Source organism: Topomyia yanbarensis, chromosome 2 (assembly GCF_030247195.1).
Source record: "Topomyia yanbarensis strain Yona2022 chromosome 2, ASM3024719v1, whole genome shotgun sequence".
Classification (NCBI taxonomy): domain Eukaryota; kingdom Metazoa; phylum Arthropoda; class Insecta; order Diptera; family Culicidae; genus Topomyia; species Topomyia yanbarensis.
Genome location: NC_080671.1, coordinates 134619413 through 134643065, shown reverse-complemented (window position 1 = coordinate 134643065; position 23653 = coordinate 134619413). Strand labels below are relative to the sequence as shown.

The 23653-nt window shown below is 35.8% G+C and overlaps 1 protein-coding gene across 2 annotated transcripts in view; it reads left to right on the top strand.

The window, feature by feature from the left end:
* LOC131681425 (facilitated trehalose transporter Tret1-like) overlaps nt 1-23653 on the top strand; it is a 59968-nt gene that overhangs the window by 3303 nt on the left and 33012 nt on the right. Inside the window, exon 1 of one of the 2 annotated variants that reach the window (XM_058962206.1) lies at nt 12496-12737. The exons of the other annotated variant lie outside the window; for it this stretch is intronic. The gene's annotated coding sequence lies outside the window, so the exon portion shown is untranslated. Of the gene's footprint in view, nt 1-12495; nt 12738-23653 lie in introns of those variants that run through there. 2 annotated transcript variants of the gene reach the window in all.

Genomic DNA, 23653 nt, shown 5'->3' with positions numbered 1-23653 from the left:
TTCTCAATAAAAAGCCAAACATTTTTCAGGTTAAAGGTTACTGCGCGAAAAAAAAAACTTTTCAAGCGAATTTTTTTAAAGATTTGGGTGAAGTGAATTGATTAAAACTTCTGTATATTATAATATATCATTTCAATAACATTCTGTAATTTTCTATGCAAAAATATCGACATTTTTTTGAAACGTCTCTGGAAAACACGATTTGCGGTGTTAGCTGCCATTCAAAAACTATTTACCCGATTTATTTCAAACTTCTTTACATATACATTCTATATATAAAATACCTAACCACTACGTTGAGTTTTTGAGATAGTTTTTCAATCAAGGGGGTTTGTTACTCAAAAAAAAGGTGGGATTTCTATTCTTCACGTGAAATTCCGCCCAACAAGCTTAGAAAGCAGAATCGACTGTTTTCACAATTATTTCTGTTCAAAATTTGCGACTCGATGTGTTAAAATTGGTTTTTTTACGTTTACGCTCAAAACAGCACAAAACAAATGAAAATAATAACAAATCTGAGGCGGACATATATTGAAAATTTTTCATCATTTTAGTATTCGGTTGGTGCACCATTTTGACGGCTAATATCGAGATTGACAGGAAATTTTAACTTTTTCCGAGCCGTTTTCATCAAAACTCAGTTTTTTCGTTATTGATGCATTGTCATAGATACTCCAAAATTGAATACGACATTGCTAAACATATTTTCGACCAAATGGCGAAGAAAATTGATTGATTCCATTCAGAACAACAAAAGGTGTACACGTTGCAAAGCTTAAGGGGAACTGGGCCATTTCGGACCTAGTAAGAATTTATGAGCTATAGTACTGGAATGTGTCAACCGATTCACAAATAAATATTTTTTCCTGAAAGCCAATTGATCAGGTGACTTTTTCCGATCTTTTACCGTATTGTGTATAAACGGTTCTGCGCAGAAGTACATGAATGGACCGAATTACCCAAACCCTGTTCCAATTCGTAACACCCATTTATTATCGTTTTTTTGCAATAGAAATGAATTCCTATTTTGGCCTAAGTTTTTTCAAATTTTATTTGCGCTAAATTTCGTATTGTGAAATGAAAAGTTTGAGTTTTGAAGTTTTGATATATACAACTTTGCAGTAAATATAAAATAAAAAGTAAGAGATGGGCCAAATTGCCTAAAAATAGGTTATGAGCTATGACGTCGAAATTTGTCAACGGTTTTGCGAAAACTTCCTGAAAGCTCGACCGACTGCGCACATTTCCTGTTAAACGGATTTTTGCGATCGCGTATCCGATCGTATATACGACAAAAGGTCCGTACAGATTTTATAGGTACATATTCTGGACGGTACAGATTACAGAATTTTGTGAAAAAGTGCAGAATGGTACAGATTTCCGGAGCTAAAATTGTAAAGCGATATTTTGAAACTAATGCTTGTTAGACAAATAACTTTTGCGGTTTAAAACTGCTGTAGTTTTTAGACAACTTCAAAATTGTTTCAAGGCGAACAATTTGGCAGCATATATCTAAATATTTTAGTTGAAAAGGTGTGAGCACTTTTTCGCCAAAAATGGGGTTCTTTAGAATAACAATATCACTCATTAGGCCAAACAAAATATAATTCTTTTTCAAATATAAATAAGGATATGATTGGAGTTATAATTGAGCAGAAAATGGTGAATACGATATTTTTTATATATTTCATAAAATTGATTTCGAAAAATCTATTTTTGCGTTGCGTTGCGTTGCGTTGCGTTGTGACGATGATTTTGGCGGATTGCACACTGACTTCATCATGTTTGACTGCTGATTATCTAATAAGAATTGCTTAGGAAATGGTAAGTAGGAATTCATACCAATTCGACCCATATTAAAACCTCAACAGCATGATAGCCATCATTGCCGGCCGCCCCCATCTCCATCGTTCACGGGGAAGGATAAAGGATAAGGTAGCCAGGAAGTGTTGATGCTCCACCTACTTAACGGAAGGACGACGATTCATCAGACTCTTCCATAGGTGTCGCGGAGTTGGTAGTTTGGAAAGGTATCAGGTTTAGGATTCGCTCCAAGCAAGCGATGCGACCTGTAAAGCATATTTTATTACGTAGTTGTTTAGTTAGTCTTCGAGTGCACGATCACTCGAAAAAGAGATCTTCTTTAGTTTTTGGTTTTTTTTAAACTCTGGGCAGCCGGCTACCGAGAGTATACTATGTTCCCTAAACAAAAGCAATTTGAACTCCACTCGGAGTGACACATTATATAGGCAAAAATAGCGCGAGATGTTATAAATCAGGGAAAGTATTTCTTATTTTCCATATCAGATTTGTGGAATACAAGTATACGAGCGATAATAACGAACACTGAAGGGAAATATAAAGGACTGTTAACCTGATGCACGGGCTTGTTAGCAATAACGGAGCTTGAAATTAGGTTCATAAAAACAGACGCGGCGAATTTTCAATACGTATTGACCCATGATCATAGATACTAGTCAGATTATTCGTATTGGGGCTAATTTCCGATCAACTATTCATTTTTACGGCAATGTTTTCTCGACTAGATCTGTTCGCACCCTCTCATTCTGCTACTATCGGCAGAAGGCTGATAGCACCCAGTCGTCGCCGGTCTAAGGACCAAATGTCATCAATAGACTTAGACTCGCGTGGAGGCATGAGATAGGAAACTTGTGAGAATTTTGTTATCCCACCGTTTGACGACCTTGATTTCGAAAAATCTATTTTTGATATATTAAGTGCTGATATCTTCTAAATAATATAAGATAGCGTTTTGATGTGTTAGAAGAAAACGTTCATCTTCAAAAATTCTGAATAGCATCTGAAGGATAGGTTGGAATAAAATGAAAACTGAAAAAGTTATATTAAATATTTGGTTCTTCCTGAATATGTTTAAACTACTTTCACGGCGGATAATATATAAAATATAGTTCCGTTTTCATGATAGAATATTACGCTTTACGATACTTTTCTATTATTTTAAAGAGTGGGTAGGGTGGTTATAAATTTTTTTCAAAATCAGGAAATCAACTTTTTAATGGTTCGAGATAGAGCTTTGCTGTCTTCCAAAAAATTGAAGAAAAATAAAGTTTTAAAAAACTTTGTCGAAGACACTGGAACTCTATGTCGTATAGTTTTCATTTTAAAATAAATTGTTTCCTAAAAAAAGGTTTTCTTTATATAACTTTTGAAGTTTTGATTTTTCATTAAGATTACTTTAGAAATACTTTCAGATATTTTGAAGGAGAACAATCTGTCTCAATGTAGCAAGCCTCTAGATTCTCTCGTTAGAAAGTTATCCATACTATTTTACTAAAAATAAACTATTTTTGAGTAATTATTGCAAGATATAAAAAATATCGCATTTGCCATTTTCTGGCGATCCATTCTACAAAGCATACTATTGCTATGCTGATCGAAGATAATGATATTTGAAAAAGTTATATTTTTTATGTAAAAGTTCTCATAACTGTGCAACGAAAAAAGTTTAGTAGATGATGTTTTAAAGGAAATTATGCGCCTTAAAATAATCTTCAAGTTGGCCACTTTACTTTAGTGTAAAATAAAAACTACAAAAGTTATAGAAATAAAACCGTTTTTTAAGAAACACCCTAAAGCTTGGATTTGAATTTCTCATGCAATAGAAAGTATAAAAACTAGAGCTCAGTAAATTTGTCTAAAATGTGTTGCTCTACAACTTCATCGAAGACAGTTAAGCTCTATCTCGAACCGTTGAAAAGTTTAATTTTAAATCTTGCTAGAATTAGAACCACCCTAGCTTCTGCTTAAACAAGACAAACATATTGAAAGGCTAAGTAATTTAATCTTAGAAAAAAGTTAAAATTCCTGCTAAATTCACATTCTGGACCACTGTGCACTGGGTGCAGAGCTGAACAATTTCTGTACTAGGGAGGAAGCATCAGGGTATTATACAAGTTGCAACTTGAACTAGATATCGCCATCTTCTAGAATACTTTCATTTTGAAAAAAAAAATCGATTTAGCCAGATTTATCTCTTTAACAAAAATAAAAACGATCTTGTCAGACATCGATCTTAGAGGATGGGATGAAAAAATATACGAGAATTTTGAAATGAAATCGTGCGACTAACGAAATATTTTTTTGTAAAATAACGAAACATTTAGTTTCCAGCACGAAACATATTTTCGTTCTCGACAAACAATTTCCTGTAACGCACAATTAATATTTAAAATTACGACAATTTTTATTCTTGAAGTCGCCATCTTTTTAGTTTGTGAATCGAACGAAACCAACTATTTACAATACACGAGCTTGGATCCGCGGATGAACCTATTCGTAGCAGATTTAGGTACGAAAAAAATTCTTCAGTGATAAAAAAATTTTGCGCATGATTATTTTGGGGATTTTTCGGAAAAAAATCTTTCATATTACGAAAGATGCTCATAAACATTAGAAGGAATTTCATATATTTCAGATAAAAATTCGTTTGATTAATGGAACATATTCGTAAAAAAGACCTACGAAAGTCGTTTCATGGTTTTCACGAAAAACACGCAATAACAATTAAAACGTTGCCATAGAACTACGAATGATTCATCATATATAAGAAAAATTCGTATATTTTACAATAGTTTTATTTACGAAACCTATTCGAAGCAGATTTACGATTATATTCTCTCAGTGATGTCAGCTAATTTTCTCGGTATCAATAAGATTCATAATGTACCTTTGTGCGATCACAACATACTACAACTATGAAATAAATAATGCATCTTGATTCTACGGATCAATTTCACACATATAAAGACAAATTTGTTTATATTAAAACAAATGAACCCTCATAAACATATGAGGGAATCGCCAATTTTTTTAATTAGATGCCAAAATTGTGCCAAAATTGAATTGACAGGTTTTTCGGTTTGCTTATAAATAGAGTACAGCATTGATGGCGGGATTTGGTAAGAGACTGTATTATGCCAAAACATATCATCGCGACAGCAAATATGAAATATTTTTGATTTATAATCCATTTTGGCAGTGAATAATTTTGATTGGGAAATCTAACAATCTCAGCTTGAATTGTGTTCATTCCGCGCGCGAGGAATATGTGGAAAGTAGGTGATTAGTTTTTAGTTTCCTGATTATCATCGTTTCGCTGTTACTATGAAAAATTGGATTAAAAATAGTGGAGCAGCCCGGCAATATTAATTATTTCGTGTTTGAAATCCGCTCGTTTTTGCGTACCGCTTCACTGCCAATGACGACAATTATTTAGTGAAACAAGTAAAGGACAATAACACGACCGTGTCAGTTTTCTATCATGTATATTCGTTCTAATTTGCGAATTATTGGATGTATGAATGATAATCCTTCGATGTGAGGAAATAAACCTTCGGTTGGCTTCAGGGTAGTCACTTCTGGGTTCTAGAGTTAGTTATCATTTCTAGGTAAAACTAGATTCTCGTGTTATATACTATGCTAAATACCGGCAAATCTGTTGAAATTATTTTTCTCATCAAATTTGTTATTTACTGAACTCAATATATTGATTTATTTACGATGAGCAAAACTAGTCTCGCTGACCATTTTCTCGAATAAAGCATAAACGTTTAAAACAGTACCAGTACAGTACCACAGCAACGATGTGCCGGCACATTTCGGCGCTTCGCTAAATTCGTTACGCCTCGTGATTTTTGTTTCACGCATTATTGTCAAAGTACGCCACAGTGGCTCTGTAGTTGTATGGCAGTGTCAGTGCCAGCAGACTAATTACACAAAATCCCACTATTTAAATTGGCCCAGACGAATGTCAATGTCACGTCGGTTGGCCACAGTCAGCGTCTACATCGATGCCGGTGCGCGAAGACGCTAACGCCGACCTTAAAATCGATGTCGATCGTCACCTAATCCCCATTGCATTACGTGACGTACAGCGTAATCTAATTTTAACGATATACATAGTATGAGCGCCAAATGTTGAATGTATATGATTTATTTTGTCTGGGGTTATACTATTTGCGTAGTTTATGAACGATGTCCGATCCACAGTAAATGTTTTCGATTGAACAGCTGCCATTCAAAGCAACAGACGATCGCACGGAGAGGAGATAGCTCTTTGAGAAACTTGTTTCAAGTAGGGTTCGAGCTGCCGTAGCTGGCGCATATTAATTGTGCAGCACCCACGTAGCTCCCTCGGCAAAATTTAACGTATATATAAACACACACACAATAAAATAAATTTGCCGTGCTTGGTTGATGCTGTTCTTTTTGCTACAACTTCATTCATGTTTTCGTGTGTATATTTATACGTAGTCATGCTACACGCCATGGCCTATTTGTTGTTGTGATGGACCATTATTTTATACGATGTCGGGTATGCGACACTACGAGTGGCTGCAGGTTTATTTTGGACATTAGTTTAAATTCAGGAGGGGGGGGGGGGCAATACATCCTTTTATTATTTATCTTTCATCAAAATATAAAATAAAATATCTGATTTAATCCTATTAACAGTATGATAAAGATTTTCTTATTATACTAAATATGAATGTTTTTCGTTTTTGTTTTCATTATTTTACCGTTTTTTAAATGTGTTTACTAACTCAAATATCAATGCAGATGGTTAAAATCCCGCAGGAAAGTAATTAATTGAGATATGCAAAGCATGATATAAATGGTTCAATATAGAGTAGGGCACAGCAAAAAAAATTTTTTTTTTGGGTTCACAAAGTCAGATACCAAATTTCACATCATTTGGACAATTTTAGATTCTCGCCCACTTCGCTTGAAGTTTTTGAAATTGGTACTATTGCTTATTGTTATTGCTAAACATAAAGGCAAAAACGCCTAAACAGCTCTGAGAGCCGAAAAAAAGTCCAACGCAAACACTTCCACAAAACAGCACAAAAATAGTACATAAATGATATTTATCAGAACGTCCATGTCTACTTTCTGTTAAAACATACGTAGGGGTGCCGACAACCGACCAGTGCCGGCAACCGACCAATTTCCCCTATATTGTTTAATAAAAGCAAGATTAAGCCCCAGTCCGACCTTAAGGACCATAAAAGATTTCACAATCATCGTAAAACCGTATACTGGTGTTAATATCCCATAAATACACTAAAATATAATTAGAGCGGGCTCACCGGTATGTTTGTCCAGTCCTTCTGAAGCTTTTTACGTGATTAGGGACCATCCATAAATGACGTAGCATTATATCGGGGAGGTGGGGGGTTGTATATTTTGTGATAATGTGTGACGACAGGGGGGTAGGGGGTCATGTCATGCTACGTAGTTTTTTAGAGGGGAATAGGGGTTGACCTGATATCACGACAACCTTACCCGTTTCATCTAACATCGTTTTTTTACGGGTCAAGAGGGGGGAGAGAGTTACCGTCAAGCTACGTAATTATCAGGGGGTATTCAGAGTTTTGTGACGAAATGCTACGATGGGGGTGCGGGGTGTTAAAATCACTCAAAAAATGCTGCGTCATTTATGGATGACCCCTTTGATATTATTCCTTGAGCGATGTTGACCATCGCATTGGTATCCTTTTGGTCCGATCGAGCCTTTTCAATCTTGATGGAGTTGACGCTGGAAACTTCCAGGATTAATAGTTTGGAGTGTATATTACCAGGACAGGGATCAACGGAAAACAGTCTGATGCTGAACTACAGAAGACCGGCATAGCGGTCGGCCATTGCTTGGTCGTAAAAAGAGGAAAGAAATACGGACTGTGAAGGCGAAATTTGTTGCGATTATTCGTACTTCTGAAGAAGCAGCGCATTGCACGGTCGGATGGCACATTTTCTCGGTGTGAGTGTTTCTACACAGCAGTGTAGCTGCGTACCGACGCACAGTGGCTGGAGGCTGGCCAAAACCTCAAAAATTTATTTTTGAAATATTGATATTTTTTTATTTTTCCTGAATTTCTCATGTATTGAATAATGTATATTCAAAATTTTATGATCCCTGGATAAGAACACGATTTTTAACAAGAGTTTAAACGTAGCAAAGTCCGGACTTTTTAATGAGTTTCATTTCCTAAACCACCATTGCTCTGTTCACTTCAAATGCATGTTGGTCTTTTGATTTTGGTCCGATTTTAGCACAACTAGTTTCATTGTGTAGAGGAACGAAATAAATTGGTTAGGGAATAAAATACATTTGGTAAATTTGCTTGGAACTATGACTTTTTAGTTTAAATAGGTTTGGGGTGGTCAGATCAAAAATACTTTTTTCACTAATGTATTCTGTACAAATTTCGGAATCATTTCGGAACGGTCACATAGCATACATTCTATGGCAAATAACCTCCACGTTTCGAATTTAATGGTCTCGTTCTGCACCTAGGTGCGCAAAAAGATTTAAGGAGATTTTGAAGCTTTGTTGCTCATATGGAGGCGCATGGTGTTTTGTGTAAAATAATTAGACAATCTACAGTAAACCAACACGTTATACAATGGATTTAAAGTAGTGTTCTTCATTTTTTATGATATTGCTGACATTGGTGAACAGTAACGGAAAATCTGTCATGAAAACGGGATCATAGTTATAAGAAAGGTTCAATGACACTGTATGGAAAAATGCATTTAATATTTTACGATTTTTGACATCAAAAATGAGCTCAGCACCTCAAAATTAGCTTAAATTGTGATTTTCAGCCAAATTAGGTAACATTTGAGGTTTTGTCCGACTTTTGTTTGAAGACCCGCCACTGTGCGACGTCACGAGAACATAACAAGCCGAAGGAGCTTTCACGAATCTTTGGGCAAAGCATCAAGCCTATTAAGGGGTCACCCATAAATGACGTAGCATTTTTTGAGTGATTCTTAACACCCCCCTTCCCCATCGTAGCATTTCGTCACAAAACTCTGAATACCCCCTGATAATTACGTAGCTGGACGTTAACTCTCCCCCCTCCCCTTGACCCGTAAAAAAATTAAAAAAAAACGATAGTTAGATGAAACGTGTAAGGTTGTCGTGATATCAGGTCAACCCCTATTCCCCTTTAAAAAAGCTACGTAGCATGACATGACCCGCTACCTCCTTGTCGTCACACATACCACAAAATACAACCCCCTCCATATAAAGCTACGTCATTTATGGATCGTCCTAAATAAAAATACTTGGATATCCAGGGACTGTTGTAGAAATCAAAATAACCGAACAACCGAAAAAACTTGACGGGAGAAAAAAAATATCACGTCTTGCGCCAGTGGCTGCTATGATCTATCCTTGAAATTTGTTGAACAATTTACACCAAAAAAAATCAAAACGTTTGGAATCCGATCCCTTGATGGCACTGTATAAATCACTATCACCGAAAGTGAGATCTTGCAAGATATTGTCTTGTCTACAATTTTGTAGGCTGCAAATCGATTCGTTTTGATTATACAAGTTCTTAATCTTTGAATTACATTTTGCTTATGTTAATTTGGCGAAAATCCTAGCAGCTCATGGTGGTATTCTCTCTCTCTCTCTCTCTCTCTCTCTCTCTCTCGACATTGAAAAGTTAGAATTGGCCCCTTATTCCTTGTGAAATGACAAACAAAACATTTTCATCCAAAAGACGGCCTATTTAATTTTTTTCCAAATATACTATTCAACTAAATCCAATTGTATATTCGCAAAATAAACACGAAAACTTGCATAATTTTTCCCACCATGAACTGTACGGTCCTCTGCAAAACTATTTCTAGCAGATGAACCAAGTATAATTCGAGTATTTTTTTTTCTTGAGCATCTTTTCGTTACGTTAACCCTTTCATGCCCAACTTTTTTCTAGTGCATGTAGGATCTTAAAACTATTTTTCCTTGAAAACGGTGGGGTCAAGAAACACGAAAGGCCATTTTTCATAAAAATAGGTGCTTCCCACGCAGTGCTAGAAGCTGCTCCATTTTTACCTTCCAATGCTCAATACAATTCTCCTAGAATATTTACAATAGTCCACTTGTGTGAAAAAGGTAGCCAAAGGCATTCTAAATTGATAAGTTTTGTCAATTTTCAATAATATTGCAACATAACGAAGATATATGAAAAATTCATTTTTCGTCATCAACGTAAACTATCCCTGGCAGCAATGATTGCTCCTATGGAATGCAATCCGACTAACTGCAATAACTTCAGTTCTAGAGCTGATCCTTGTAACTGTTAGTACTCAAATGAAAGACAATAGTCACATTTAATAGCCTTACTTGTTTTTGTGAGCAAATCTTGCCTCAATCAAAAGTTATAACTGTTGAAAAACGTTGTTGTCCACAAACAACATGGGCATGAATGGGTTAAAGATGTAAAACATGCAAAAATAAAAATATGTTTTTTTTTTTCAATTTTGCACTAGCTAAGGGAAATTAGTATTAAATAAACCGAAACGGTTATGAGACTAAAGGGTGTACGGAATCAAATTGCATCACCAGAAAAGATTCGCAAAAATTCACCCATCCAACCGATCGTTTTCAAATCGCCAGGAAATAAAATAAAACATTGTTATTTTTTTGCGCCATAATTTTTTTTTGCGCGACGCTGAAAGTTTTACAAAGTTTTATTCAGTCAATTCCCATCTAATAGCCAAGATTTGAACGACATTTTCCTAAACTTCCAGTGCAAAATATTAAAATTTGAGTGATGTTACTCACACAATTTTTAATAGATGAGTCCTCAGGAGGCGCCTCGTCGAAAATTTGAATTGCTGTGTAATCTATCGGAGCAATCGTTCTGAAATTTTGCACAGGTCTTCTTAATATTATTGACCAGGAGCTCTTCACAAAATTTCACTAATAGTTTTTTTTTACAATAACATGTTAACGGATTTTGTTCAGGAAAATTCGGATTTCGGGCTTCAATGTGCTAGGAAAAATTCAATACCTGAGCATAAATTAAAAGCCTGCTGTATAATGTGAAGAAGAACTGAATATTTTCAAAACGATTGGTCTGTGGATTTACTGTCACTCGTTCAATTCTCAGTATTTTGCTATGCAATTTTGAGAAAATATTATGGTTGTTTAAAAATGTGGCATCTCTACGGAATTATCCTTAATTCCCCTCCCCCTTAACACAGCTCTTAAGGGCTTGTACAACGTTTGGTCCAACACTTTTTGGTAAGGTAATTCATTGTTTCTGTATTTCTGCTTTGGCTTTCACTCGCTTAGGATGCTTCCGGAGTGCCTGCTTAGTGTGGCGCAGTATTTCGTCGCAATTACAGTGTGATATTTTGGCATAACATTGATCTCCTTAGCATTTGGCCAGAAGTGCGTAGGGCCATAAAGTATTCAAGTACACTTGCCCAGTGAGCGTTCCGGTTATCATGAACAGGATGCTTCGCTTTCCATATGAGTTAATTGCCTGCCAAACCGTTCAGCTTTTAACAAGGTTAGCTGATTTCTAACTTTCTCAGAGCAAACGAACCAATGTCAAGCCTAGGAAGTTGCTGGAAATCTGCTTTCTTACAAGTTATCCATGACGAGACAATACGGTTTCATCGACAGCTGTGTGTAGAGATTTCGTGCACGTGATTCGTGATCTGTATTCTGCCATTTATCGCGATTCAGCGCCTCTTGGACTTTGTAGTCCTTCACTTTTTTTTGTATCCTGCGCATAAGCTTTCCTTGCATGCAATTTCAGCTACCCACTTGTGGTCCTTAACGCTCTATGGAAATCTATTTTGATCATTTTTTCCTTCCTATCGATACACAAAGGCGGAACTACTACCAAATCCTGACCAAAATAGAAACAAAAAATATTTTTTGTTTTTTTTTCGTTTATATTTTTTGACAAAATGTTTCAATCCATACTCTAATGAATGACTTTAGAAAAATAGGTTCTTGAATTGATAATTTTTGTGCATAAGAATTCAGAAATGGTGGCAATTAAATATATTTTATTACATTATTTTACGTTACTCCATACTCCAGGAGCTGATAAAAACGGGTCTTCGCTGTATGTAGAGTATCTACAACTATGCGTCACAAAACCTCACGAAACCCCAAACATATCTAATTGAAATACCAACAGTCAAATTCCAAAGCTGTATCACACCGCAATGTTATTCGGATTTGTATAAATACAAATCTGCGAATTCTTCTTCAAAAACGCTACTTCTTATTATTAATCATACATGTATTTACCATGTCAGTTATCAGCTGCGGTTCCATCCAATCCTGCATAGCGATTTCCCATTTAATGCGTACACACAACGCTCCATCCACGAGTCGCCGTCGACGTAGAGTGATTGAACGTTCTTATCAGGGGGCTACCGAAATCTGAAACCAAATTGATCATTCATTCTCGACGAATGAAAATATTAAATAAAAAAAACGCCCGACTGCACCATCGTTTGGCCTGTTTACCCTACCGCGAAGACATGCGCAGCACGAGTCACTACCGCATGGCCTAGAAGCGTCCCCTTCAGTTCGAAGTGTAGAATGTGATGACTTCGATAATCGGTGGTTGCTTCGTCTAGTGTCAAAAAAGTCCCTACGCCGTAAATCCAAACTCCAGTCGGTATGCGTGCACTGAGGTGATAGTACGTAGTCGTACCAGCATCGTTGCTTGTCGTTAAGTAGTAACTCATCCGGTGGTCTAAAACAGCTGACTGAATAGGATTGAGGTTGGTTTTTTGAATACTGGAAATACGGTCCGAGATGAAGTGAAAGTGGTTTCAAACATCAGCTGGAAGGTGATAAAGAGAAGATTTTCTAGTGAATCAGAAACTTTGATTAGTTTTAGGTTAAACGTGTCGATATATCATTGGTGAGTATCCATTTGACAGATGGATATTAATTCGTCTACATGTCTAAGTTTAATGTTTTCTTAGTTTTCAAAATTGCATGTGGCATGAACGTGAGTTTGCTTTGATTCAAAATTTATGTTTTGGAATTCTTATTCACGTTAAATTGAACTTTAAAACCGTTAGAATACTTTGGTTACAATTCGCTGGTAGCGCTCTTTGTTTAACTGGTCTGATTTTCAATTGGGTCTCCGCTAGTCGAACAATGGTTCAATTAGGAAGCAGCTGGTTGTCAAACTGTCATGTACAACCAAAAAAGTCATTTCTTGACTACTGAGACCACCCGCCAATATTTCTTAGATCAGTCGAATTCGCAGCCCTGACCTACCGCCGCATGATTTCGAATCGAAGGTTTGAAACGGTCTGTAATGGACAGGTACGACCCGATGCGACACCACTTTGTGATATTTGATTTCGCTTGGTTTTATGATACATGAAGAGTTCGCCGATTTATCGTTAACAATAATCCCATACCGTTTGTTATCCATTTTGTCGCCCAATAAACAAATTACGATTGTACGTATATTACCGAAGTAAGCATCAAAAAAATATACAGCTTCAAACGGATATCTGTGTGCCGCAGTCCTTCTATTCATTTATCTACAATTATTGGCACATTTAAAAAAAGATATATGACAGTGACCTTCGCTAATTCACCTACGGTCAATGACGACTCGCTTCGTTCTGCCAGATGTCATTTGTTCGTTACGTTACATCGGTCCGACTTATCGTATACCGCAGTGACAAGCCAGATAAGATGCGTTTGGTAGGTACGTAGTGGATAAATATTTGCAGGTTGTATTTGAACGCTGTAAATATCATGAGACTATTGTAGTCCGATATACGACTGCAAGTGCTGCGTATTAGCTATGGGCTTATATCAAGACTGGTGTATACCACCTGTCCTATGAGTTGGCGTTTATTTGTTTGCGGTGTAGTAAATTTATCAGAAACTGCTATCCGGAAATTTGCAACATTTTCTTGACAATCTTGTTACATTCTAAGTTGCGTTGTTATTGCACTGTTACATAATAGCAAATGTATTGAAAATTTGTATTAAATCTATATTCTGTATCAGGTGTGCATCTGCGCCTAAAATCTGTATAATACAGATAAATCTGTATAAATGGCAGCTCTGATTCGGATCTACTATTGGCTGCGTCCTGAGTTCTATCTAGGCGTCAGAGCTAGAACACATTAAATAAAAATTCCTTTTTTCAATAAAAAAAATGGGAGTGATCTCCAATTGTTCACAAATGGTTCTCTACTCTACGAAAACTAACTTTCGATTGAAACAGAGTGCATGGCACGATGTCCCCTACGATCGGCAATTGCTGTTGAAGGTAGTAAAATCAGTTAGGGACAATCCAAGTCTCGGTTCGTGATTAAATACGATGCATAGCAATACTAGAGGTTAATAGAGGATTTAACTTTCCAGCCATTCACCTATTTTCTCGGGTTCGAAAAATGTCTAACCTTATGTACGGAGTTTGGAATCGATCACAGGTGGGCTGCATACAAATGCCATTGTTTATTTCATACCAGCAAGCTATCAAAATGGTTGCTAAAACAGACCCCGTTTTCGAAAAGACGTGCTCGAAGATTGTATAGCAAGGTAAATTTATGGACAATACTACGTGAAACTAGATTTTGAAAGCTTCCAGGACAAAAATTTTATCTGACCGAGGTTCCATGAAATGTTTCCAGCATGTTCCTGCTCTGGCAAGCGATTTTTAGGTCCGAAGAGATTCAGATTTCAGTTACAAATGATATTATGGCTACGAATACATAGCGAAAATGGCCTGAAGAAAAACGTTGTCTTTTTTATTAGGGGATCTGTGAAGTTTTGGCCAGATTTTACAGCTGCCGCTATAATCGAGAGATACTTCAGTGGTACCAAAACTGGATGGAATTTGTGAAAAAGAGAGCAGCAACCTAGGGGCATATCACTCTAGGAATGTATAACAAATTTGCATCAACTTAGAAAAAATGCATTTAATTTCCATTTTTGCATCAACTTTGTACTCCCTCGCAAAAAAGATTACTTAACAATCGTCCTACGCTGATCCACTTTGTTCGATGTTTTGTTGAATGTAGGGCTGTTTTTTTCGTAGGGTTTTAACGTCTTACACGCAACGCAAAATACATTGCACGTAACGCAAAATGCATTACGAATATCTATTTTGATGGAAAGTAATGCATTTAATTTCGCTGATTTTTAAAAATGCATCACAAGTGATCTGCCCCTAGGCAGTAACCCACCTAACTGCCTCAAATTTCACACATTTGAAAAATATGTGATAAGGGATGTTCCATAGTCGAAGATATGATGAAATAAACGGGTCGCTGATATTGATCCAAACATAACTTTAATGCGAGTGTTCAAATTTTAATTCGCGGACTTATAACTAAATTTCGATATTACATCAAACACACTTCGGAAGTATTACTTTAATCTGTACACGTTTTTGATAAAAAAAAAGATTAAAATACCTCAGGGAAAAGTATTAAAATACCGCACGTGAAGTTAGTTTAATACTTTTTCTCAAAAACGTGTGTTTGATGAAACTTGATAATCTTTTGCAACAAACAAGTGCCAAGTTATGACTTTAAAAATGCTTTTCTGCACTACAGTCGTGATTCGCTGGTTGGGCCACAGCCTCTGTCCAACTAACGAATTTGATTCGCTAGTTGGACCGACTGACAAATGTCAAAAACTCTTTAACGAAGACGTTAGTAGTGTAAAAGATTGATAAATAGATTGTCAAATTAGATTTTACATGATATTTTGGTGTCCAACTAAAAAGCATCTGATTTTTAGTTGGACAATGGTCCAACTAGCAGACGTCCAACTAAAAAACGATCCAGTTAAAAGGTGTCCAACCAGCGAATCACGACTGTATATTGGGCTGCGTGTCAATCAAAAATCAAAAATAAAGGTCACGTTTTTGCGTCATCATTTTGGACGCTAATATCTCTGTTATATATGGATGGATTTCCGTCTTTTTACCACCAAACAATTTGAAATTAGCTGAAATTATATTTTATCGCTATATTGTTTATGTACTTTAATGGTACGCTATTGAAAAGCCCGTAAATTGTTCTCGAAAAAAGTGAAAACTCCCATACATTTCATAAGAGAAGAAAAAGTTTTGAATTGTCACCTTTGGCCAGCTCTTTGGGTTAAATACTCTTCCGTGCGCTGTTCGACCCGAAGCATTACACGAACTGATATAGAACAAGTCGCGTTTATATTTAGAATGTAAGTGTTCCTTTTTATCACTATGGAAGCTGACAACATGCTTCAGTAGGTATTTCTGAAGCACGGGCGAACTGAACTGGATTTGCGCCTACTGAAAGGCAGATGTGAGTTGGAGATTTTGTTTAAAGTCGCAGAACCCCTTTGGTTCAAAGACTTGTCATCTCTATCGTTTGTTTACCATTTATCTATCAGTGTTATTCTAATCGAGACCTGTCAGTAGCCTGCGTTTGAGAAGGATTCAAAAAGATTTTCTTCAGATTTTTTTTATTTCGTTTATATGGCACGGCTCAGTGCGTTTGCTTAACTGAGTCGTGGATCTTTTAATATTTACAATGAGTAAAGAGAAATAAATAAAACGAATTTAATTATAGTTAATCGGATCTGGTGTACGCATTTATTTACTTGCTGATGTTGTTTCGTTAGAGGTGTAATGTGTCTTCTTGTTTCAAAACGTTGGGATCTTTCTTCATAGGTGTACAGCGTGATATTAGGTAACGCATTCTATTTCGTATTGAAAGTTCAGAAGTAAGAAGGAATAGGCTTCGTCTGCTCACGACGCGAACGCAGTCGTGTCTCCGGATTTTCTCCAGATTGAGTGCTTTTGACAGGTTCTCGTTTTGTTATTTCGTCAGATAAATGGTAAATAAACGATAGAGATGACGAATTTTTATACCAGATGGATTCAGTGTCTTTAGTTTTGGTGGACGTGGAGATTAAGTTATGTTAGAGCATGATTTTATACAGGAGTTTCAAAGTGGCACCGGAATGGAAACAAGCATCCCCATTTAATTTAATATCTTAAACAGTTTTGTTTCGAACTTTAAAACTAGTATACGATGTCGTTCCTTTTTTTTTATTTCGATTATAGAGGTTTTAACCTTAAGGTCATTCGCCTCTTCGGGTTAGAAATATCTCTTATGAAAAATTTCTAACCCTATGTGCGGGGTCGGGACTCGAACCCAAGTGCGCTGCGTACTAGGCAATCGATTTACCAATACGCTACGCCCACCCCCGATGTCGTTCCTTTTATTACCTCATTTAATACATTTTTAGAACTGTGCTTTTAATATACAATAATTATGCAGCACATACACTTAAGTCCGATACATCGGGAAAAACAACTTCGAGTAAAGTAACAACCTAAGAACAAGTTCTGAAGTTATTTAGTTATAGATTCATAATTGTTAGAATTCTATAATATTAAACTGAACATACTAAAAACAAATCTTACTCTCCGCAGTAGCAGTTCGGGCGGGTTTTCTTTTTACTTTAAAATTCATGCCACGTTATGCCCTAAGCGCTACTGGACTCAATATTATATTTCCTCAGATCATCCAGTTTGTGTACTGCACTATGCATTTAAAACACAGTTCTAATCTTGGTTTAAATTAATCAGCAAATATAACGGTGATGTATACCAACTTGAATTTTAAAACGAAACTGTTCAAAACTATCAAACAAACCTATATAAAATAAACGCGGTAGAACATACACTACAGTGTTTCAGTTTACAACTGGATTGGTGGAAAATAAAAATGCATATTTTGAAGAACAAATGAATATTTCCTTTGGCGAGCGTGGGTTTCCTCGCCGGCCTATTTTTGCTAGATGGATCAGTAAAATATCGCCATTTTTCAAGTGATCCTTCATAATTACAATCCTTCTTGTTAGATCAGTATGTATGTTTTGACAACGGCGCTCTGTGCCGATCAACTAGTCGCGAAACATGCATCAGTTGTTCTCCAAAGGTGAAAGCATGTAAGCCGAGTGTTTTCAGTTTTGAGGAACACCTTGAAACTTACACACGTATCCTTACGTCTGGTTTTACTTCCGCTTGCTGCGTGTGGGAAAGAATAAACAAATAAAGCTCCATAAAAATAACCTTCACTGTAATTTACTTCCTACCAAACTTCGCCGTTTAATTCTATTTGTGGAGTGCTCCCTCAATTTATCACACTCGTCGATATAGTTACAATCAACGCACAACGATCCCAACGAATGAAATGAACGCCGCCCATTTAAAATAATTGAAATGTATCACATTCATATCAATTTGTCTTTATTAGCCGTGCCGCGTTCCCAATTATACCGGACCCGCATCTACTTCCAAGTCTTACACGATACCTAGCATGGCATGATGATTCTCGACTATAGAAAACTAACGAGATCATTCGAGCTGACTTCATATGTACACTTTTGTGTGCGTTGAATTTGGCTCCTTACGAAAACTCAACCAACCGGCCTATTTGCAGTCTTCGTTATCACTCGCGTTTACTCCTACCGGAATCGCTTATCATAATTCAGACAGTTTCATGTCTGGTGCAGCTTGTTAGCGCAACAAATATGTTGCTCTAATAAATCCTGAACTCCCTGGTTTCAATGAAATGACACACGATCAAGAAGCAAACCGGCTTCCTTTTGGGATCGAAATCGTAAATTGGCAGTTTGTTGATTGCAGTAGGCCACGAAATTGGCTGACCAATATAACGAGAACAGTAGCGAACGTATGGATAAGGCAACGTGCGTTGGAACGAAGCGGTAAGCTGATATGTATTGACTATGTGCAAATGGCAATAACAAGTCACCGTTAGGGGTTCGTGTCCTCCAGACGATTTATTTTCATGCACACTACCTACACTGCATGCTAAAATGAGGTGAAGGGATAGTTCAGCACTGTGCACTGTTTTGACGCTCATCAATGACGTATATTCTGTTGACCGTAGGCAACTGGTTGAAGCCGGTACTGTCCGCCCGTAATCTGTTATTTCAAGATTTGTTTTGACTGGCGACGGTTAATACCCTGAGTCCGGGTTTGTGGAAGTGTGCCAAGGGAATGCTATATTTCAATCAAAGATTATATTTTGAAATCCAGTCATAAACTTCTGACAATAATTTAGCCAGCTCACGTTTAATTTCTGGCATCAAAATAATATCTACAAAAAATTGCTCATGATACTACAAAGCTGAATATTCATTTCAGGAAGTAGAATTGAAGCAAAAATAACTTATTTCGATACAAATTCTTTTTTCAGTAAAATGCTCGAGCTTTCGGTATTCTATCCAAACATCAGGTTCACTATTGTATTTTTCGATGCGCTAGCGCCGCACTTCTCTATCTCCTCTTGATATCCTTGACGCCATTTGCTCTCTTCTTATTTGACCTATTTCCGATTATATCATTTCAGGGCGGATTCTTCAGTCGGAACTGTATATGGCGTATCAAACTAAGTATTTTGGGGAATTTGAATAGCGTCAAATGTTTCGTCGCTCATTTTGGCACAGTATATTTTTTGCATAAACGGGATGAGAAGTTCACACGGCTCCGCAAATAAAGAAGCATTGCTTCTTTATTTGCGGAGCCGTGTGAACATATTTTTTTACATATGGTGAGAGCTTTTGTCTGTCACGTTACAAGTTTACGCATATTTCATACGTTTGCAAAAACGATAAAATCAGATTCTATCACAATTGCACATTATAAAAATCACTAAATTCCACATTTTTCTACAGAAAGTTATTTTCTACCATGAACGGTTTTTACGTTATTGTCATTTTATTACGTCTGTCACGTTACACAATTTTCGTAGTGCGTTTGGAGGTTGCCCGACTAAATTGCAATAGTGTGTTCCGTTAAACTCAAAAATTTGCTTGCAAAACAAAGAAGAGTTTAAAATATAATTTTCCTGAAGAAAAGTTGATGATCTGTCACGTTACAACCAGAATCTGTCACGCTACAGTTCTGTATTTTTGTTGACGCAAGGATATTGAGACAGTCGTACACAAATCATCCTTGATCTTTGAGAACTTAGTATTTACAGAAAATTTCATGTTTATTTTGAAAAACATATTGGTTTTGATGAACAAACGTAAGAAACTTATGAAAAGGTCGTAATTTCACGAAGTAACACTTCATATCGAAAGAAAATCTAAAATAACTTGAAAACATTTGCATTTTAAAGGACATTTTTCATGAGCATTTTGAATTGAAAATAACATTTTGAAGTACATTTATATACAAAATTAAATTCATATTAAAAATTAAAAAAAAAATTTAAATATGTTTCAAGTTTTTGTTATAAAATCTTTTATTGTTATTTTCTCTACAATGCAATTATATTTTAAACTTTTTATTTGCAATTCAATTTTAAACGTGTTATGTTTTTTTTGCGTTTGGTATTTGTGGGTAACTTATTAAAAGGGAGGGCGTATTTTCACTACTGAATATTTTTGTTAAAAGAAAAACAATATATTTCGAAAAAAAAATCTTAAGAGCATTGTGCTTCGAAGTAACATTTTGTATTAATATTGTATAAGAAAATTATGGCCGTCAAATACAAAGAAATTTAGAATATTTAATGTCGTTGTTAAAAATGCTTTCTTATTAATAACTTCTTAATAATGCAATTACAGTTTCTTCTATTTTTAGGCTTGCGTTAACAAAATAAAAACACTTGTTTTTATAATTGTACTTTAGAAACATATTTTTTCTAAATTTGCTGCACAAATGGCGATTTTCACAATGCATTTTAAAAGTTATGCATCTCATACGCCCTTTTTAAATATTACTGTTAAATAAAAATTGTTTGTTTAACTGTGCAAAATGCTTAGTCTCCCATATAACTTTGACGTAATTTAATCAATCTTTATGGAATTGCTTTACACCAGAAAAAATCTGTCACGTTACATAGGATGAACTGTGTTTTCTCAAAAAAGAATAAAACTTTAAGGATTTCACGATACAGTTTCAAAAAGTAAACTCAAAGTAATAAGAAAAACTGTAGGTTAGACATTGTATGAAAGCTGTTGGTGTGGTCCACAAAACTTTTTCGAATTTTTTATCTGTCACGTTTCAAGTTTTTTCATTACTTCACAATTAAAAATAAGCATTAATCCATTTTTATCTCAAATCTTCAAACAATATCATCAAATTCAAATTGGACTACGATGGAAAAATGTGGTTCTAGGCAAAAAGTTGAAAACACGGGTTTTGTTTATCTTTTTCTCTCCTTACTTTCCTTTAGTCATTTTCAGGTCATGCAAGAAGCATCAATAATGAATGACAAACATGGAATTTTTTTTGGACTCACCATTCATTGTGTTTGATATGAGAGGTTATATACATACGAGAAAAAAAAACAGTTTGACGCAAAATTTGATAAAAAAAAATTCGCTTGTGGTTGCCATTTTCGGAGCCTTGACCATATGCTCTTGTTCATTTTTTTCATTGCGTATCAAGGGTGCCAAAACTATTGTTTCTTCAAAAACACAAAATACTTCTAGAATTTCGCCTCCTATCAGTATTATGGATATGGTGACGTAAACTCGGTTCGCAAAATACGGCCTGCGGCACCGCTTTAACGTGTACGTGTAACATACGGTCTGTGTTAAGTCAGACTGAACTAAGTGACTCTGCATTGATTTTGAGAAAAATGAGCGTGAAGTTTGAATCGCAGCACTATTTACGTTGTAATTCCAGATTTGGCAGTAGCTGAACAAATTCTTATCGATTCCTATCGTTATATCACTTTGCGACTTAGTCTGGTATGACTTAACGCCGACCATATAGGCACAGCAAAGTTCCGTTGCACCCAACTGCGAGTGTAATGTGTGACGCGATTGACTTTTCGCAGACCCGTCTTAGACCTACAGTGTGCGAGGAGTTGACAGTTGATCAAGGTGAAAATTGAACTTGTGCTCAGAAGTGTCACACATACAATTACATCATACCAGACAAGTAGCACTCATAACGATCAACCCCTTAGCCAAGGTAGAAAGCTTCGTAGCGAAGGACAACCAGCATGGAAATGTAATAAGATTATATTCGTTAATCTTTCATTATATAGTTATGCAGCAATATTCCTATTACTAATTGCAAATTTTAAGCCTATTTCACCTGAGCTCCCGAGCGTTTAAGAATATTAAAATAACCAATTTTGGATTCTGGGAGGTGTATTAACCTGTTCCCTGCGAGAGACAGATGAAAAAGCAAGGATTTTTCTCAAAATTTTTATTATCACGGCATGATGGCTGAACTGATTGTGATGCATTATACATAAAAACAGCTTAATATATGCTCTATTAAGGGGGCCTTCTCATCAGTCAGTTTTAAGATATCCATTTTGGTCTTTTCTTCATTAGTTCGAATTATTATCTGTGAATATTCTTTCAGGGTATATGTAGCTGTAGCATGTCATGACTGTAAGATTTCTTTAATTTGATTTTTTATCTTCTAAAAACTTTAAAGCTTATTTTATGAAAACCATGTTTTTGAAAACTCCGTGCACGATTACAAAAAAACTAAAAAGTTGTGTATACAAGTAAAACACTGTCTTTGGAGAAATTAATTGCGCACAAACTGAGCGAAAAATACATTAAAATCTCATTTTACAATGCTATTAACCAAAAACTTCATTCAAAAATGACTAATACACCTAGAATTTCAACTTAAAATCATTATAATAGCCCATCATGTTCAGAAAAGCCTATTTTTGTATCAGGGAAAATTTATGGGCTGAATCTTGCAAGAAGTTTAAGTTGTCCGCAGCGAGCTGCTGCGCGAAAATGTTCATGAATCCGCCTTTTTAATGTATAATAAATAAATAAATAAATGAATAAATAAATAAATAAATAAGTAAATAAATAAATAAATAAATAAATAAATAAATAAATAAATAAATAAATACATAAATAAATAAATAAATCAATTAATTAATTAACTAATTAATTGATTAATAAATTTAAGCTTTCAATATAGGGGTCCCGTTTCAAAATATCGACTATGGCATCCGGGTCAGTTTTTCAACGTTAATAAAATTATCAGAATGATTTGATGGGTTAGGCCTTTTTGTCAATGCTCAGCAATGTAGTATTAAAATTTGGAGTATGCTTAACATGCATTAATAAAGAAAAAATTCTTTCGAAATCTACTCGGAAATAATACAAATTTTCAGCTCAGTCAGAGCCGTCAATATGGTGCACCAACCGAACACTTCAATGATGAAAAGTTTTAAATAAAGGCTATCCCACATCAAATTGCATCATAGAAAAAACGCTGTAGAAAATAACCCATTATGGGTATTTTCTCTTGAAAATTTGGATAGAATCAGTTTAGAGTACACTGTACTTTTATCGCTCTCAGTTTGTCGAAAATTGAAAAAATGCCGTCATCCGAAAAGCTTCGTCGCGAATTGATTTTGCTCAAGTACCTGCAAAATTCTCAACTCTCTCGTCGGGACCTTGAAGAACAACTCGGAATCGTTCAGTCAACGGTGAGTCGTTTGATTAAACGTTATTACCAAACTCTGAGCATCGAACGGAAGGTTAAATGCAGTTAGAATGGATGTTCTATTAGTGATCAGGATCACAAACGTGTAGTGAAAGCGTTTAGGCGGAATCCCAATGCTTCGGTCAGGGATGTGGCTAAGCAGTTGAACCTGTTCAAGTCTTTTGTTCAAAGAGAAAAGGACCGGGAGGGACTGCATACGCACAAAGTGCAGAAGACTCCAACTCGTTACGAATGGCAAAATACGGTGGAAAAGTCACGGGCCCGCAATATTTAACAAATTTACTTCAAACGGGGCTTTGGGAAGCTCCCGTGGCTACTGTTCTTTACCGCCT